Here is a 17,102-nt window from a genome sequence, read left to right on the forward strand (position 1 = left end):
TTCACCTAAATAACTACAGGTGGTGAGATAAGCTGCACAATATAATTGACCTTTCAGTATATTGTTGCACACACACCATCTATTTAGCAAATGCCCTTGTTATCAACAGCAGCCTTTTAAACTCACCTGAGCTAACAGGTATGTGCGCTGGTTACTCTGCTGCGCTTAAAATTTCTTTTTTGGTTTGCTACAATGCCTTTTCTGAAACGTTGTCTCCTTCTGCTGGAACACTGACTTCTTTCATTTAATGCCTGCAGACTATAAAAGAGAACCCAACCCAAAAAGTTTGGTTGATTAGTCTGTGGCATTCTGTTAAACTGTTGCTTATGGCGGTCTCTGTGAGCTTCTCCAGCCAGCCAGGTATCCTGCCTGCAGTAGATGGAATGTGGCAATGGAACGCTGGCTGCGCGTGTCATAATAGGCTCTGAGCCTTTATATACCTGTGCACAGCAGCAGCCACCTTCAGTCTGCTGCTGGACAGCCAGCAGCAGCAGCAGCAGGAGAGGTATGTAATCAGGAGCCCTCCTGCTAAGGGTAGACAGCTGCTCGTTCCACCCCACCCCCCGCCTTAATTGGTTCTCCTCCCTTCCAACGGTGTTGAGGCGGGTGGGGACAGCAGGGGGTGAAGGTGCTGTGTTTAAAGAGGTGGAGTTATGCAGATCTAAAACGCGTGGATTGCAGCAGCAGCAAGCCGAAAAGTGCAGGCATGTAAGGGATCTAGAGGTTGACAACATGTCTTCTTAACGGGAGTCCAGGAGCTCATCTCCACAAATGGACTTTTCAGGATCCTTGGGTGGCTCCGTAGTTTGAAACCAATTCTGGTTATCGCTTCTCGGCCTTTTGGCTAAGATCAAGTGTAGTATCTGTTCTTATCAGTTTAATATCTGATACGTCCCCTATCTGGGGACCATATATTAAATGGATTTTTAGAACAGGGAGATGGAAAAAGAGCTTGCTCTGTCCACTCCACGCATTGACCTGGTATTGCAGTATCTCCAGGACCGGTGCACCCCTTCTTTAATGCAGTTTCTAAAATCAGAAAGAATTGAATTCAATGTTTTTTGTTCATTTTGCTTGTTTGTCGGATTTTGGGATGGACTCTTTGGCTTTGTTTTTCTTCTCCTCATTGGATTTTTCATGTTCAAAGTTGCAGAAGCCAGATTACAAGCTCATTTTGGTTCAACTTCAGCAACTGTGCATTGCATTGCCATGTAATGTGATGCAATGCTATCTTTCTAGCTCTCCCTTTTTACTTCCTTTTGGATAAACAGACATATTAGGCAAGCATTTTGGAGCTTTCACCTAAATAACTACAGGTGGTGAGATAAGCTGCACAATATAATTGACCTTTCAGTATATTGTTGCACACACACCATCTATTTAGCAAATGCCCTTGTTATCAACAGCAGCCTTTTAAACTCACCTGAGCTAACAGGTATGTGCGCTGGTTACTCTGCTGCGCTTAAAATTTCTTTTTTGGTTTGCTACAATGCCTTTTCTGAAACGTTGTCTCCTTCTGCTGGAACACTGACTTCTTTCATTTAATGCCTGCAGACTATAAAAGAGAACCCAACCCAAAAAGTTTGGTTGATTAGTCTGTGGCATTCTGTTAAACTGTTGCTTATGGCGGTCTCTGTGAGCTTCTCAGCGACATTCAGCCAGCCAGGTATCCTGCCTGCAGTAGATGGAATGTGGCAATGGAACGCTGGCTGCGCGTGTCATAATAGGCTCTGAGCCTTTATATACCTGTGCACAGCAGCAGCCACCTTCAGTCTGCTGCTGGACAGCCAGCAGCAGCAGCAGAAGGAGAGGTATGTAATCAGGAGCCCTCCTGCTAAGGGTAGACAGCTGCTCGTTCCACCCCACCCCCCGCCTTAATTGGTTCTCCTCCCTTCCAACGGTGTTGAGGCGGGTGGGAACAGCAGGGGGTGAAGGTGCTGTGTTTAAAGAGGTGGAGTTATGCAGATCTAAAACGCGTGGATTGCAGCAGCAGCAAGCCGAAAAGTGCAGGCATGTAAGGGATCTAGAGGTTGACAACATGTCTTCTTAACGGGAGTCCAGGAGCTCATCTCCACAAATGGACTTTTCAGGATCCTTGGGTGGCTCCGTAGTTTGAAACCAATTCTGGTTATCGCTTCTCAGCCTTTTGGCTAAGATCAAGTGTAGTATCTGTTCTTATCAGTTTAATATCTGATACTTCCCCTATCTGGAGACCATATATTAAATGGATTTTTAGAACAGGGAGATGGAAAAAGAGCTTGCTCTGTCCACTCCACGCATTGACCTGGTATTGCAGTATCTCCAGGACCGATGCACCCCTTCTTTAATGCAGTTTCTAAAATCAGAAAGAATTGAATTCAATGTTTTTTGTTCATTTTGCTTGTTTGTCGGATTTTGGGATGGACTCTTTGGCTTTGCTTTTCTTCTCCTCATTGGATTTTTCATGTTCAAAGTTGCAGAAGCCAGATTACAAGCTCATTTTGGTTCAACTTCAGCAACTGTGCATTGCATTGCCATGTAATGTGATGCAATGCTATCTTTCTAGCTCTCCCTTTTTACTTCCTTTTGGATAAACAGACATATTAGGCAAGCATTTTGGAGCTTTCACCTAAATAACTACAGGTGGTGAGATAAGCTGCACAATATAATTGACCTTTCAGTATATTGTTGCACACACACCATCTATTTAGCAAATGCCCTTGTTATCAACAGCAGCCTTTTAAACTCACCTGAGCTAACAGGTATGTGCGCTGGTTACTCTGCTGCGCTTAAAATTTCTTTTTTGGTTTGCTACAATGCCTTTTCTGAAACGTTGTCTCCTTCTGCTGGAACACTGACTTCTTTCATTTAATGCCTGCAGACTATAAAAGAGAACCCAACCCAAAAAGTTTGGTTGATTAGTCTGTGGCATTCTGTTAAACTGTTGCTTATGGCGGTCTCTGTGAGCTTCTCAGCGACATTCAGCCAGCCAGGTATCCTGCCTGCAGTAGATGGAATGTGGCAATGGAACGCTGGCTGCGCGTGTCATAATAGGCTCTGAGCCTTTATATACCTGTGCACAGCAGCAGCCACCTTCAGTCTGCTGCTGGACAGCCAGCAGCAGCAGCAGCAGGAGAGGTATGTAATCAGGAGCCCTCCTGCTAAGGGTAGACAGCTGCTCGTTCCACCCCACCCCCCACCTTAATTGGTTCTCCTCCCTTCCAACGGTGTTGAGGCGGGTGGGAACAGCAGGGGGTGAAGGTGCTGTGTTTAAAGAGGTGGAGTTATGCAGATCTAAAACGCGTGGATTGCAGCAGCAGCAAGCCGAAAAGTGCAGGCATGTAAGGGATCTAGAGGTTGACAACATGTCTTCTTAACGGGAGTCCAGGAGCTCATCTCCACAAATGGACTTTTCAGGATCCTTGGGTGGCTCCGTAGTTTGAAACCAATTCTGGTTATCGCTTCTCGGCCTTTTGGCTAAGATCAAGTGTAGTATCTGTTCTTATCAGTTTAATATCTGATACGTCCCCTATCTGGGGACCATATATTAAATGGATTTTTAGAACAGGGAGATGGAAAAAGAGCTTGCTCTGTCCACTCCACGCATTGACCTGGTATTGCAGTATCTCCAGGACCGGTGCACCCCTTCTTTAATGCAGTTTCTAAAATCAGAAAGAATTGAATTCAATGTTTTTTGTTCATTTTGCTTGTTTGTCGGATTTTGGGATGGACTCTTTGGCTTTGCTTTTCTTCTCCTCATTGGATTTTTCATGTTCAAAGTTGCAGAAGCCAGATTACAAGCTCATTTTGGTTCAACTTCAGCAACTGTGCATTGCATTGCCATGTAATGTGATGCAATGCTATCTTTCTAGCTCTCCCTTTTTACTTCCTTTTGGATAAACAGACATATTAGGCAAGCATTTTGGAGCTTTCACCTAAATAACTACAGGTGGTGAGATAAGCTGCACAATATAATTGACCTTTCAGTATATTGTTGCACACACACCATCTATTTAGCAAATGCCCTTGTTATCAACAGCAGCCTTTTAAACTCACCTGAGCTAACAGGTATGTGCGCTGGTTACTCTGCTGCGCTTAAAATTTCTTTTTTGGTTTGCTACAATGCCTTTTCTGAAACGTTGTCTCCTTCTGCTGGAACACTGACTTCTTTCATTTAATGCCTGCAGACTATAAAAGAGAACCCAACCCAAAAAGTTTGGTTGATTAGTCTGTGGCATTCTGTTAAACTGTTGCTTATGGCGGTCTCTGTGAGCTTCTCAGCGACATTCAGCCAGCCAGGTATCCTGCCTGCAGTAGATGGAATGTGGCAATGGAACGCTGGCTGCGCGTGTCATAATAGGCTCTGAGCCTTTATATACCTGTGCACAGCAGCAGCCACCTTCAGTCTGCTGCTGGACAGCCAGCAGCAGCAGCAGCAGGAGAGGTATGTAATCAGGAGCCCTCCTGCTAAGGGTAGACAGCTGCTCGTTCCACCCCACCCCCCGCCTTAATTGGTTCTCCTCCCTTCCAACGGTGTTGAGGCGGGTGGGAACAGCAGGGGGTGAAGGTGCAGTGTTTAAAGAGGTGGAGTTATGCAGATCTAAAACGCGTGGATTGCAGCAGCAGCAAGCCGAAAAGTGCAGGCATGTAAGGGATCTAGAGGTTGACAACATGTCTTCTTAACGGGAGTCCAGGAGCTCATCTCCACAAATGGACTTTTCAGGATCCTTGGGTGGCTCCGTAGTTTGAAACCAATTCTGGTTATCGCTTCTCGGCCTTTTGGCTAAGATCAAGTGTAGTATCTGTTCTTATCAGTTTAATATCTGATACGTCCCCTATCTGGGGACCATATATTAAATGGATTTTTAGAACAGGGAGATGGAAAAAGAGCTTGCTCTGTCCACTCCACGCATTGACCTGGTATTGCAGTATCTCCAGGACCGGTGCACCCCTTCTTTAATGCAGTTTCTAAAATCAGAAAGAATTGAATTCAATGTTTTTTGTTCATTTTGCTTGTTTGTCGGATTTTGGGATGGACTCTTTGGCTTTGCTTTTCTTCTCCTCATTGGATTTTTCATGTTCAAAGTTGCAGAAGCCAGATTACAAGCTCATTTTGGTTCAACTTCAGCAACTGTGCATTGCATTGCCATGTAATGTGATGCAATGCTATCTTTCTAGCTCTCCCTTTTTACTTCCTTTTGGATAAACAGACATATTAGGCAAGCATTTTGGAGCTTTCACCTAAATAACTACAGGTGGTGAGATAAGCTGCACAATATAATTGACCTTTCAGTATATTGTTGCACACACACCATCTATTTAGCAAATGCCCTTGTTATCAACAGCAGCCTTTTAAACTCACCTGAGCTAACAGGTATGTGCGCTGGTTACTCTGCTGCGCTTAAAATTTCTTTTTTGGTTTGCTATAATGCCTTTTCTGAAACGTTGTCTCCTTCTGCTGGAACACTGACTCCTTTCATTTAATGCCTGCAGACTATAAAAGAGAACCCAACCCAAAAAGTTTGGTTTTTTAGTCTGTGGCATTCTGTTAAACTGTTGCTTATGGCGGTCTCTGTGAGCTCCTCAGCGACATTCAGCCAGCCAGGTATCCTGCCTGCAGTAGATGGAATGTGGCAATGGAACGCTGGCTGCGCGTGTCATAATAGGCTCTGAGCCTTTATATACCTGTGCACAGCAGCAGCCACCTTCAGTCTGCTGCTGGACAGCCAGCAGCAGCAGCAGCAGGAGAGGTATGTAATCAGGAGCCCTCCTGCTAAGGGTAGACAGCTGCTCGTTCCACCCCACCCCCCGCCTTAATTGGTTCTCCTCCCTTCCAACGGTGTTGAGGTGGGTGGGAACAGCAGGGGGTGAAGGTGCTGTGTTTAAAGAGGTGGAGTTATGCAGATCTAAAACGCGTGGATTGCAGCAGCAGCAAGCCGAAAAGTGCAGGCATGTAAGGGATCTAAAGGTTGACAACATGTCTTCTTAACGGGAGTCCAGGAGCTCATCTCCACAAATGGACTTTTCAGGATCCTTGGGTGGCTCCGTAGTTTGAAACCAATTCTGGTTATCGCTTCTCGGCCTTTTGGCTAAGATCAAGTGTAGTATCTGTTCTTATCAGTTTAATATCTGATACGTCCCCTATCTGGGGACCATATATTAAATGGATTTTTAGAACAGGGAGATGGAAAAAGAGCTTGCTCTGTCCACTCCACGCATTGACCTGGTATTGCAGTATCTCCAGGACCGGTGCACCCCTTCTTTAATGCAGTTTCTAAAATCAGAAAGAATTGAATTCAATGTTTTTTGTTCATTTTGCTTGTTTGTCGGATTTTGGGATGGACTCTTTGGCTTTGCTTTTCTTCTCCTCATTGGATTTTTCATGTTCAAAGTTGCAGAAGCCAGATTACAAGCTCATTTTGGTTCAACTTCAGCAACTGTGCATTGCATTGCCATGTAATGTGATGCAATGCTATCTTTCTAGCTCTCCCTTTTTACTTCCTTTTGGATAAACAGACATATTAGGCAAGCATTTTGGAGCTTTCACCTAAATAACTACAGGTGGTGAGATAAGCTGCACAATATAATTGACCTTTCAGTATATTGTTGCACACACACCATCTATTTAGCAAATGCCCTTGTTATCAACAGCAGCCTTTTAAACTCACCTGAGCTAACAGGTATGTGCGCTGGTTACTCTGCTGCGCTTAAAATTTCTTTTTTGGTTTGCTATAATGCCTTTTCTGAAACGTTGTCTCCTTCTGCTGGAACACTGACTTCTTTCATTTAATGCCTGCAGACTATAAAAGAGAACCCAACCCAAAAAGTTTGGTTTTTTAGTCTGTGGCATTCTGTTAAACTGTTGCTTATGGCGGTCTCTGTGAGCTCCTCAGCGACATTCAGCCAGCCAGGTATCCTGCCTGCAGTAGATGGAATGTGGCAATGGAACGCTGGCTGCGCGTGTCATAATAGGCTCTGAGCCTTTATATACCTGTGCACAGCAGCAGCCACCTTCAGTCTGCTGCTGGACAGCCAGCAGCAGCAGCAGCAGGAGAGGTATGTAATCAGGAGCCCTCCTGCTAAGGGTAGACAGCTGCTCGTTCCACCCCACCCCCCGCCTTAATTGGTTCTCCTCCCTTCCAACGGTGTTGAGGTGGGTGGGAACAGCAGGGGGTGAAGGTGCTGTGTTTAAAGAGGTGGAGTTATGCAGATCTAAAACGCGTGGATTGCAGCAGCAGCAAGCCGAAAAGTGCAGGCATGTAAGGGATCTAAAGGTTGACAACATGTCTTCTTAACGGGAGTCCAGGAGCTCATCTCCACAAATGGACTTTTCAGGATCCTTGGGTGGCTCCGTAGTTTGAAACCAATTCTGGTTATCGCTTCTCGGCCTTTTGGCTAAGATCAAGTGTAGTATCTGTTCTTATCAGTTTAATATCTGATACGTCCCCTATCTGGGGACCATATATTAAATGGATTTTTAGAACAGGGAGATGGAAAAAGAGCTTGCTCTGTCCACTCCACGCATTGACCTGGTATTGCAGTATCTCCAGGACCGGTGCACCCCTTCTTTAATGCAGTTTCTAAAATCAGAAAGAATTGAATTCAATGTTTTTTGTTCATTTTGCTTGTTTGTCGGATTTTGGGATGGACTCTTTGGCTTTGCTTTTCTTCTCCTCATTGGATTTTTCATGTTCAAAGTTGCAGAAGCCAGATTACAAGCTCATTTTGGTTCAACTTCAGCAACTGTGCATTGCATTGCCATGTAATGTGATGCAATGCTATCTTTCTAGCTCTCCCTTTTTACTTCCTTTTGGATAAACAGACATATTAGGCAAGCATTTTGGAGCTTTCACCTAAATAACTACAGGTGGTGAGATAAGCTGCACAATATAATTGACCTTTCAGTATATTGTTGCACACACACCATCTATTTAGCAAATGCCCTTGTTATCAACAGCAGCCTTTTAAACTCACCTGAGCTAACAGGTATGTGCGCTGGTTACTCTGCTGCTCTTAAAATTTCTTTTTTGGTTTGCTACAATGCCTTTTCTGAAACGTTGTCTCCTTCTGCTGGAACACTGACTTCTTTCATTTAATGCCTGCAGACTATAAAAGAGAACCCAACCCAAAAAGTTTGGTTGATTAGTCTGTGGCATTCTGTTAAACTGTTGCTTATGGCGGTCTCTGTGAGCTTCTCAGCGACATTCAGCCAGCCAGGTATCCTGCCTGCAGTAGATGGAATGTGGCAATGGAACGCTGGCTGCGCGTGTCATAATAGGCTCTGAGCCTTTATATACCTGTGCACAGCAGCAGCCACCTTCAGTCTGCTGCTGGACAGCCAGCAGCAGCAGCAGCAGGAGAGGTATGTAATCAGGAGCCCTCCTGCTAAGGGTAGACAGCTGCTCGTTCCACCCCACCCCCCGCCTTAATTGGTTCTCCTCCCTTCCAACGGTGTTGAGGCGGGTGGGAACAGCAGGGGGTGAAGGTGCTGTGTTTAAAGAGGTGGAGTTATGCAGATCTAAAGCGCGTGGATTGCAGCAGCAGCAAGCCGAAAAGTGCAGGCATGTAAGGGATTTAGAGGTTGACAACATGTCTTCTTAACGGGAGTCCAGGAGCTCATCTCCACAAATGGACTTTTCAGGATCCTTGAGTGGCTCCGTAGTTTGAAACCAATTCTGGTTATCGCTTCTCGGCCTTTTGGCTAAGATCAAGTGTAGTATCTGTTCTTATCAGTTTAATATCTGATACGTCCCCTATCTGGGGACCATATATTAATTGGATTTTTAGAACAGGGAGATGGAAAAAGAGCTTGCTCTGTCCACTCCACGCATTGACCTGGTATTGCAGTATCTCCAGGACCGGTGCACCCCTTCTTTAATGCAGTTTCTAAAATCAGAAAGAATTGAATTCAATGTTTTTTGTTCATTTTGCTTGTTTGTCGGATTTGGGGATGGACTCTTTGGCTTTGCTTTTCTTCTCCTCATTGGATTTTTCATGTTCAAAGTTGCAGAAGCCAGATTACAAGCTCATTTTGGTTCAACTTCAGCAACTGTGCATTGCATTGCCATGTAATGTGATGCAATGCTATCTTTCTAGCTCTCCCTTTTTACTTCCTTTTGGATAAACAGACATATTAGGCAAGCATTTTGGAGCTTTCACCTAAATAACTACAGGTGGTGAGATAAGCTGCACAATATAATTGACCTTTCAGTATATTGTTGCACACACACCATCTATTTAGCAAATGCCCTTGTTATCAACAGCAGCCTTTTAAACTCACCTGAGCTAACAGGTATGTGCGCTGGTTACTCTGCTGCGCTTAAAATTTCTTTTTTGGTTTGCTACAATGCCTTTTCTGAAACGTTGTCTCCTTCTGCTGGAACACTGACTTCTTTCATTTAATGCCTGCAGACTATAAAAGAGAACCCAACCCAAAAAGTTTGGTTGATTAGTCTGTGGCATTCTGTTAAACTGTTGCTTATGGCGGTCTCTGTGAGCTTCTCAGCGACATTCAGCCAGCCAGGTATCCTGCCTGCAGTAGATGGAATGTGGCAATGGAACGCTGGCTGCGCGTGTCATAATAGGCTCTGAGCCTTTATATACCTGTGCACAGCAGCAGCCACCTTCAGTCTGCTGCTGGACAGCCAGCAGCAGCAGCAGCAGGAGAGGTATGTAATCAGGAGCCCTCCTGCTAAGGGTAGACAGCTGCTCGTTCCACCCCACCCCCCGCCTTAATTGGTTCTCCTCCCTTCCAACGGTGTTGAGGCGGGTGGGAACAGCAGGGGGTGAAGGTGCTGTGTTTAAAGAGGTGGAGTTATGCAGATCTAAAACGCGTGGATTGCAGCAGCAGCAAGCCGAAAAGTGCAGGCATGTAAGGGATCTAGAGGTTGACAACATGTCTTCTTAACGGGAGTCCAGGAGCTCATCTCCACAAATGGACTTTTCAGGATCCTTGGGTGGCTCCGTAGTTTGAAACCAATTCTGGTTATCGCTTCTCGGCCTTTTGGCTAAGATCAAGTGTAGTATCTGTTCTTATCAGTTTAATATCTGATACGTCCCCTATCTGGGGACCATATATTAAATGGATTTTTAGAACAGGGAGATGGAAAAAGAGCTTGCTCTGTCCACTCCACGCATTGACCTGGTATTGCAGTATCTCCAGGACCGGTGCACCCCTTCTTTAATGCAGTTTCTAAAATCAGAAAGAATTGAATTCAATGTTTTTTGTTCATTTTGCTTGTTTGTCGGATTTTGGGATGGACTCTTTGGCTTTGCTTTTCTTCTCCTCATTGGATTTTTCATGTTCAAAGTTGCAGAAGCCAGATTACAAGCTCATTTTGGTTCAACTTCAGCAACTGTGCATTGCATTGCCATGTAATGTGATGCAATGCTATCTTTCTAGCTCTCCCTTTTTACTTCCTTTTGGATAAACAGACATATTAGGCAAGCATTTTGGAGCTTTCACCTAAATAACTACAGGTGGTGAGATAAGCTGCACAATATAATTGACCTTTCAGTATATTGTTGCACACACACCATCTATTTAGCAAATGCCCTTGTTATCAACAGCAGCCTTTTAAACTCACCTGAGCTAACAGGTATGTGCGCTGGTTACTCTGCTGCGCTTAAAATTTCTTTTTTGGTTTGCTACAATGCCTTTTCTGAAACGTTGTCTCCTTCTGCTGGAACACTGACTTCTTTCATTTAATGCCTGCAGACTATAAAAGAGAACCCAACCCAAAAAGTTTGGTTGATTAGTCTGTGGCATTCTGTTAAACTGTTGCTTATGGCGGTCTCTGTGAGCTTCTCAGCGACATTCAGCCAGCCAGGTATCCTGCCTGCAGTAGATGGAATGTGGCAATGGAACGCTGGCTGCGCGTGTCATAATAGGCTCTGAGCCTTTATATACCTGTGCACAGCAGCAGCCACCTTCAGTCTGCTGCTGGACAGCCAGCAGCAGCAGGAGAGGTATGTAATCAGGAGCCCTCCTGCTAAGGGTAGACAGCTGCTCGTTCCACCCCACCCCCCGCCTTAATTGGTTCTCCTCACTTCCAACGGTGTTGAGGCGGGTGGGAACAGCAGGGGGTGAAGGTGCTGTGTTTAAAGAGGTGGAGTTATGCAGATCTAAAACGCGTGGATTGCAGCAGCAGCAAGCCGAAAAGTGCAGGCATGTAAGGGATCTAGAGGTTGACAACATGTCTTCTTAACGGGAGTCCAGGAGCTCATCTCCACAAATGGACTTTTCAGGATCCTTGGGTGGCTCCGTAGTTTGAAACCAATTCTGGTTATCGCTTCTCGGCCTTTTGGCTAAGATCAAGTGTAGTATCTGTTCTTATCAGTTTAATATCTGATACGTCCCCTATCTGGGGACCATATATTAAATGGATTTTTAGAACAGGGAGATGGAAAAAGAGCTTGCTCTGTCCACTCCACGCATTGACCTGGTATTGCAGTATCTCCAGGACTGGTGCACCCCTTCTTTAATGCAGTTTCTAAAATCAGAAAGAATTGAATTCAATGTTTTTTGTTCATTTTGCTTGTTTGTCGGATTTTGGGATGGACTCTTTGGCTTTGCTTTTCTTCTCCTCATTGGATTTTTCATGTTCAAAGTTGCAGAAGCCAGATTACAAGCTCATTTTGGTTCAACTTCAGCAACTGTGCATTGCATTGCCATGTAATGTGATGCAATGCTATCTTTCTAGCTCTCCCTTTTTACTTCCTTTTGGATAAACAGACATATTAGGCAAGCATTTTGGAGCTTTCACCTAAATAACTACAGGTGGTGAGATAAGCTGCACAATATAATTGACCTTTCAGTATATTGTTGCACACACACCATCTATTTAGCAAATGCCCTTGTTATCAACAGCAGCCTTTTAAACTCACCTGAGCTAACAGGTATGTGCGCTGGTTACTCTGCTGCGCTTAAAATTTCTTTTTTGGTTTGCTACAATGCCTTTTCTGAAACGTTGTCTCCTTCTGCTGGAACACTGACTTCTTTCATTTAATGCCTGCAGACTATAAAAGAGAACCCAACCCAAAAAGTTTGGTTGATTAGTCTGTGGCATTCTGTTAAACTGTTGCTTATGGCGGTCTCTGTGAGCTTCTCAGCGACATTCAGCCAGCCAGGTATCCTGCCTGCAGTAGATGGAATGTGGCAATGGAACGCTGGCTGCGCGTGTCATAATAGGCTCTGAGCCTTTATATACCTGTGCACAGCAGCAGCCACCTTCAGTCTGCTGCTGGACAGCCAGCAGCAGCAGCAGCAGGAGAGGTATGTAATCAGGAGCCCTCCTGCTAAGGGTAGACAGCTGCTCGTTCCACCCCACCCCCCGCCTTAATTGGTTCTCCTCCCTTCCAACGGTGTTGAGGCGGGTGGGAACAGCAGGGGGTGAAGGTGCTGTGTTTAAAGAGGTGGAGTTATGCAGATCTAAAACGCGTGGATTGCAGCAGCAGCAAGCCGAAAAGTGCAGGCATGTAAGGGATCTAGAGGTTGACAACATGTCTTCTTAACGGGAGTCCAGGAGCTCATCTCCACAAATGGACTTTTCAGGATCCTTGGGTGGCTCCGTAGTTTGAAACCAATTCTGGTTATCGCTTCTCGGCCTTTTGGCTAAGATCAAGTGTAGTATCTGTTCTTATCAGTTTAATATCTGATACGTCCCCTATCTGGGGACCATATATTAAATGGATTTTTAGAACAGGGAGATGGAAAAAGAGCTTGCTCTGTCCACTCCACGCATTGACCTGGTATTGCAGTATCTCCAGGACCGGTGCACCCCTTCTTTAATGCAGTTTCTAAAATCAGAAAGAATTGAATTCAATGTTTTTTGTTCATTTTGCTTGTTTGTCGGATTTGGGGATGGACTCTTTGGCTTTGCTTTTCTTCTCCTCATTGGATTTTTCATGTTCAAAGTTGCAGAAGCCAGATTACAAGCTCATTTTGGTTCAACTTCAGCAACTGTGCATTGCATTGCCATGTAATGTGATGCAATGCTATCTTTCTAGCTCTCCCTTTTTACTTCCTTTTGGATAAACAGACATATTAGGCAAGCATTTTGGAGCTTTCACCTAAATAACTACAGGTGGTGAGATAAGCTGCACAATATAATTGACCTTTCAGTATATTGTTGCACACACACCATCTATTTAGCAAATGCCCTTGTTATCAACAGCAGCCTTTTAAACTCACCTGAGCTAACAGGTATGTGCGCTGGTTACTCTGCTGCGCTTAAAATTTCTTTTTTGGTTTGCTACAATGCCTTTTCTGAAACGTTGTCTCCTTCTGCTGGAACACTGACTTCTTTCATTTAATGCCTGCAGACTATAAAAGAGAACCCAACCCAAAAAGTTTGGTTGATTAGTCTGTGGCATTCTGTTAAACTGTTGCTTATGGCGGTCTCTGTGAGCTTCTCAGCGACATTCAGCCAGCCAGGTATCCTGCCTGCAGTAGATGGAATGTGGCAATGGAACGCTGGCTGCGCGTGTCATAATAGGCTCTGAGCCTTTATATACCTGTGCACAGCAGCAGCCACCTTCAGTCTGCTGCTGGACAGCCAGCAGCAGCAGCAGCAGGAGAGGTATGTAATCAGGAGCCCTCCTGCTAAGGGTAGACAGCTGCTCGTTCCACCCCACCCCCCGCCTTAATTGGTTCTCCTCCCTTCCAACGGTGTTGAGGCGGGTGGGAACAGCAGGGGGTGAAGGTGCTGTGTTTAAAGAGGTGGAGTTATGCAGATCTAAAACGCGTGGATTGCAGCAGCAGCAAGCCGAAAAGTGCAGGCATGTAAGGGATCTAGAGGTTGACAACATGTCTTCTTAACGGGAGTCCAGGAGCTCATCTCCACAAATGGACTTTTCAGGATCCTTGGGTGGCTCCGTAGTTTGAAACCAATTCTGGTTATCGCTTCTCGGCCTTTTGGCTAAGATCAAGTGTAGTATCTGTTCTTATCAGTTTAATATCTGATACGTCCCCTATCTGGGGACCATATATTAAATGGATTTTTAGAACAGGGAGATGGAAAAAGAGCTTGCTCTGTCCACTCCACGCATTGACCTGGTATTGCAGTATCTCCAGGACCGGTGCACCCCTTCTTTAATGCAGTTTCTAAAATCAGAAAGAATTGAATTCAATGTTTTTTGTTCATTTTGCTTGTTTGTCGGATTTTGGGATGGACTCTTTGGCTTTGCTTTTCTTCTCCTCATTGGATTTTTCATGTTCAAAGTTGCAGAAGCCAGATTACAAGCTCATTTTGGTTCAACTTCAGCAACTGTGCATTGCATTGCCATGTAATGTGATGCAATGCTATCTTTCTAGCTCTCCCTTTTTACTTCCTTTTGGATAAACAGACATATTAGGCAAGCATTTTGGAGCTTTCACCTAAATAACTACAGGTGGTGAGATAAGCTGCACAATATAATTGACCTTTCAGTATATTGTTGCACACACACCATCTATTTAGCAAATGCCCTTGTTATCAACAGCAGCCTTTTAAACTCACCTGAGCTAACAGGTATGTGCGCTGGTTACTCTGCTGCGCTTAAAATTTCTTTTTTGGTTTGCTACAATGCCTTTTCTGAAACGTTGTCTCCTTCTGCTGGAACACTGACTTCTTTCATTTAATGCCTGCAGACTATAAAAGAGAACCCAACCCAAAAAGTTTGGTTGATTAGTCTGTGGCATTCTGTTAAACTGTTGCTTATGGCGGTCTCTGTGAGCTTCTCAGCGACATTCAGCCAGCCAGGTATCCTGCCTGCAGTAGATGGAATGTGGCAATGGAACGCTGGCTGCGCGTGTCATAATAGGCTCTGAGCCTTTATATACCTGTGCACAGCAGCAGCCACCTTCAGTCTGCTGCTGGACAGCCAGCAGCAGCAGCAGCAGGAGAGGTATGTAATCAGGAGCCCTCCTGCTAAGGGTAGACAGCTGCTCGTTCCACCCCACCCCCCGCCTTAATTGGTTCTCCTCCCTTCCAACGGTGTTGAGGTGGGTGGGAACAGCAGGGGGTGAAGGTGCTGTGTTTAAAGAGGTGGAGTTATGCAGATCTAAAACGCGTGGATTGCAGCAGCAGCAAGCCGAAAAGTGCAGGCATGTAAGGGATCTAGAGGTTGACAACATGTCTTCTTAACGGGAGTCCAGGAGCTCATCTCCACAAATGGACTTTTCAGGATCCTTGGGTGGCTCCGTAGTTTGAAACCAATTCTGGTTATCGCTTCTCGGCCTTTTGGCTAAGATCAAGTGTAGTATCTTTCGAAAAGGCGGTTTTGGATGTTTGCCGCCCTAGTAGATTGATACATTATGCACACTGGGGTTTAGGCGCTTGTTAGTACGCCAGGTGGCTAATATAGTCATCTGGTGGAAAGCATGGCCCCCCAGGATCGACGCCATTGGGCCGGGGAAGATCGAAAGCCCGAAGTGTGAAGTGCCCCAGGAGTGGTGACCCTGGGGTGCCTTAACTCACTGGGATTGGGAACCCCACTTGAGTTTATGGCACATTTGCACTAGCACTTCAATATTTCTTTCTTCACACACACCCTTATTCCGGGCCTTCTGGCCTTAGGATGGGGAATTTTTCAATTCCCGGTCGAAGGTCCGGGCAGTATTATACTGTGAAACCTTCACTATTTATTTAATATTTTTTTGTCACTGTGTGTCCACTTTTTCACGTGTGTCCACGTCCTTACTAGGATTTTGTCGGGATGCGGTTCCCTTACGGGTTCCTCTCTTGGCAGGTCTAGGGGGGGAGTGTGTGGCCATCAGGTTCCGCTCCCCCCTGAACCCCCCTGGCTCTCCTCTTTCGGGAGGAGAGCGTTGTTGGCTCCCCTCTTCCGGGAGGGGAGCACAGTCTTTGGCTCCCAGTGCCTTGCTCGGGTGAGAACTCGGGCAGGTATTGAGGGTAAGATTGGGTCGCCTCTGGCTCCGGCTGGAGGTGGCTATTTGTCCCTGTGCCTCGCTGTGGCCTTCTGGCACGGAGGGACGGGGAATGGTTTGGGGGACCCTTCTCCTTTTGGAGAAGGTTTCAAGAAGACCAGCATCCTAGTGCACTTTTTTTTGTGGCACTTGTCACTTTTTTAAGCGCACTCGGGTTTTGTACACGAATTCGGGCTTTCGATAAAAAAAAAAAAATCTGTTCTTATCAGTTTAATATCTGATACGTCCCCTATCTGGGGACCATATATTAAATGGATTTTTAGAACAGGGAGATGGAAAAAGAGCTTGCTCTGTCCACTCCACGCATTGACCTGGTATTGCAGTATCTCCAGGACCGGTGCACCCATTCTTTAATGCAGTTTCTAAAATCAGAAAGAATTGAATTCAATGTTTTTTGTTCATTTTGCTTGTTTGTCGGATTTTGGGATGGACTCTTCGGCTTTGCTTTTCTTCTCCTCATTGGATTTTTCATGTTCAAAGTTGCAGAAGCCAGATTACAAGCTCATTTTGGTTCAACTTCAGCAACTGTGCATTGCATTGCCATGTAATGTGATGCAATGCTATCTTTCTAGCTCTCCCTTTTTACTTCCTTTTGGATAAACAGACATATTAGGCAAGCATTTTGGAGCTTTCACCTAAATAACTACAGGTGGTGAGATAAGCTGCACAATATAATTGACCTTTCAGTATATTGTTGCACACACACCATCTATTTAGCAAATGCCCTTGTTATCAACAGCAGCCTTTTAAACTCACCTGAGCTAACAGGTATGTGCGCTGGTTACTCTGCTGCGCTTAAAATTTCTTTTTTGGTTTGCTACAATGCCTTTTCTGAAACGTTGTCTCCTTCTGCTGGAACACTGACTTCTTTCATTTAATGCCTGCAGACTATAAAAGAGAACCCAACCCAAAAAGTTTGGTTGATTAGTCTGTGGCATTCTGTTAAACTGTTGCTTATGGCGGTCTCTGTGAGCTTCTCAGCGACATTCAGCCAGCCAGGTATCCTGCCTGCAGTAGATGGAATGTGGCAATGGAACGCTGGCTGCGCGTGTCATAATAGGCTCTGAGCCTTTATATACCTGTGCACAGCAGCAGCCACCTTCAGTCTGCTGCTGGACAGCCAGCAGCAGCAGCAGCAGGAGAGGTATGTAATCAGGAGCCCTCCTGCTAAGGGTAGACAGCTGCTCGTTCCACC

At 45.3% G+C, this 17,102-nt stretch overlaps 12 non-coding genes and 1 pseudogene across 12 annotated transcripts; all 13 read left to right on the forward strand.

Annotated features, from left to right (window-relative positions):
* Positions 1 to 824: 824 nt before the first annotated feature.
* On the forward strand, positions 825 to 1,015 carry LOC141235584 (U2 spliceosomal RNA). Its single transcript, XR_012301355.1, has one exon. It is a non-coding gene; the product is annotated as a U2 spliceosomal RNA (small nuclear RNA).
* Positions 1,016 to 2,130: 1,115 nt separating this feature from the next.
* LOC141235726 (U2 spliceosomal RNA) lies at positions 2,131 to 2,321 on the forward strand. The gene has a single exon (XR_012301493.1). It is a non-coding gene; the product is annotated as a U2 spliceosomal RNA (small nuclear RNA).
* A 1,115-nt stretch (positions 2,322 to 3,436) lies between these two features.
* On the forward strand, positions 3,437 to 3,627 carry LOC141235585 (U2 spliceosomal RNA). The gene has a single exon (XR_012301356.1). It is a non-coding gene; the product is annotated as a U2 spliceosomal RNA (small nuclear RNA).
* A 1,115-nt stretch (positions 3,628 to 4,742) lies between these two features.
* Positions 4,743 to 4,933, forward strand: LOC141235586 (U2 spliceosomal RNA). Its single transcript, XR_012301357.1, has one exon. It is a non-coding gene; the product is annotated as a U2 spliceosomal RNA (small nuclear RNA).
* Positions 4,934 to 6,048: 1,115 nt separating this feature from the next.
* On the forward strand, positions 6,049 to 6,239 carry LOC141235588 (U2 spliceosomal RNA). Its single transcript, XR_012301359.1, has one exon. It is a non-coding gene; the product is annotated as a U2 spliceosomal RNA (small nuclear RNA).
* A 1,115-nt stretch (positions 6,240 to 7,354) lies between these two features.
* LOC141235589 (U2 spliceosomal RNA) lies at positions 7,355 to 7,545 on the forward strand. The gene has a single exon (XR_012301360.1). It is a non-coding gene; the product is annotated as a U2 spliceosomal RNA (small nuclear RNA).
* A 1,115-nt stretch (positions 7,546 to 8,660) lies between these two features.
* Positions 8,661 to 8,851, forward strand: LOC141235674 (U2 spliceosomal RNA). The gene has a single exon (XR_012301442.1). It is a non-coding gene; the product is annotated as a U2 spliceosomal RNA (small nuclear RNA).
* A 1,115-nt stretch (positions 8,852 to 9,966) lies between these two features.
* Positions 9,967 to 10,157, forward strand: LOC141235590 (U2 spliceosomal RNA). The gene has a single exon (XR_012301361.1). It is a non-coding gene; the product is annotated as a U2 spliceosomal RNA (small nuclear RNA).
* Positions 10,158 to 11,266: 1,109 nt separating this feature from the next.
* LOC141235679 (U2 spliceosomal RNA) lies at positions 11,267 to 11,457 on the forward strand. Its single transcript, XR_012301447.1, has one exon. It is a non-coding gene; the product is annotated as a U2 spliceosomal RNA (small nuclear RNA).
* Positions 11,458 to 12,572: 1,115 nt separating this feature from the next.
* On the forward strand, positions 12,573 to 12,763 carry LOC141235591 (U2 spliceosomal RNA). The gene has a single exon (XR_012301362.1). It is a non-coding gene; the product is annotated as a U2 spliceosomal RNA (small nuclear RNA).
* Positions 12,764 to 13,878: 1,115 nt separating this feature from the next.
* LOC141235592 (U2 spliceosomal RNA) lies at positions 13,879 to 14,069 on the forward strand. The gene has a single exon (XR_012301363.1). It is a non-coding gene; the product is annotated as a U2 spliceosomal RNA (small nuclear RNA).
* A 1,115-nt stretch (positions 14,070 to 15,184) lies between these two features.
* LOC141235804 (U2 spliceosomal RNA) lies at positions 15,185 to 15,276 on the forward strand (annotated as a pseudogene).
* A 794-nt stretch (positions 15,277 to 16,070) lies between these two features.
* On the forward strand, positions 16,071 to 16,255 carry LOC141235765 (U2 spliceosomal RNA). Its single transcript, XR_012301527.1, has one exon. It is a non-coding gene; the product is annotated as a U2 spliceosomal RNA (small nuclear RNA).
* The last annotated feature ends 847 nt before the right edge of the window (positions 16,256 to 17,102 follow it).

The sequence above is a fragment of the Phyllobates terribilis genome, unplaced genomic scaffold, assembly GCF_046119375.1.
Source record: "Phyllobates terribilis strain yellow unplaced genomic scaffold, ASM4611937v1 Scaffold_682__1_contigs__length_827410, whole genome shotgun sequence".
In the NCBI taxonomy this organism is placed as follows: domain Eukaryota; kingdom Metazoa; phylum Chordata; class Amphibia; order Anura; family Dendrobatidae; genus Phyllobates; species Phyllobates terribilis.